The sequence below is a fragment of the Octopus bimaculoides genome, chromosome 9, assembly GCF_001194135.2.
Source record: "Octopus bimaculoides isolate UCB-OBI-ISO-001 chromosome 9, ASM119413v2, whole genome shotgun sequence".
Taxonomy (NCBI): Eukaryota; Metazoa; Mollusca; class Cephalopoda; order Octopoda; family Octopodidae; genus Octopus; species Octopus bimaculoides.
In genome coordinates this window covers 34,049,390-34,050,375 of record NC_068989.1, presented here as the reverse complement: position 1 = coordinate 34,050,375, position 986 = coordinate 34,049,390, and positions in this window count along the sequence as shown.

Here is a 986-nt window from a genome sequence, read left to right as displayed (position 1 = left end):
GATTTGGTCATCATCTGTAGTGGATGGTCTGCTTGATTGCTCTTTATCAATAAGGCTACAATCTCCAGCTTGGAACCTTGCGAACCACTTCCGTACAGTTCTTTCGGATAAAGAAACATCACTGTAAACTGCACATATTTCTTTGGTTGCTTGTGAGGCATTTTTCCCTTTACGGAAAAAGAAGAGCATCAAGTGCCGAAAATGAACTTTCTTATCTTCCATTTTAAAGGGTTACAGACTTAACACAAGTTATAGGAACATAAACCTTCTTCCACGAAAAGATGGCTTAAACTGTGCTCTAAATGGAGGTGTAGTCTAATCCTATTTTATGGACTAAACCATGTTCTAAAATAAGTCAAAAGGTAAGCTACTATAAATCGGCACGAACTTTCCGGACAACCCAATATATATGTATTCCTCATTTATATACCTTTTCATTCCTACATAACTATAATAATCTTAAGATATATTGATTATTTAAATCCCACTATTATTTCTCTTTTGATAATTCTTCTTTCCTCTGTTTATACTTTATCTAATAAGAATAATATAATACACCTAATAAGAATAATAATTGATTCCTTTGTGTGCATATACATATGCATATAAATGTATAGATATGTATTTATGCATATATATATATAATTACAGAGATATCAAGTTGTTGGATCAGGTAATGAAAGTCACGGAGAGGGTCATAGGTCAACTAATTAGGGAGAGAGTCAGTTTAGATGAGATGCAGTTTGGGTTCGTGCCAGGGAAAAGCACCACTGATGCTATATTTCTGGTAAAACAGCTGCAGGAGAAATACCTGCCCAAAGATAAACCTCTGTATTTGGCTTTCGTTGACATGGAGAAAGCCTTTGACAGGGTCCCCCACTCCCTTATCTGGTGGTCAATGAGGAAACTAGGGATAGATGAATGGTTAGTGAGAGCTGTGCAAGCCATGTACAGAGACGCTGTCAGTAAGGTGAGGGTTGGCAACG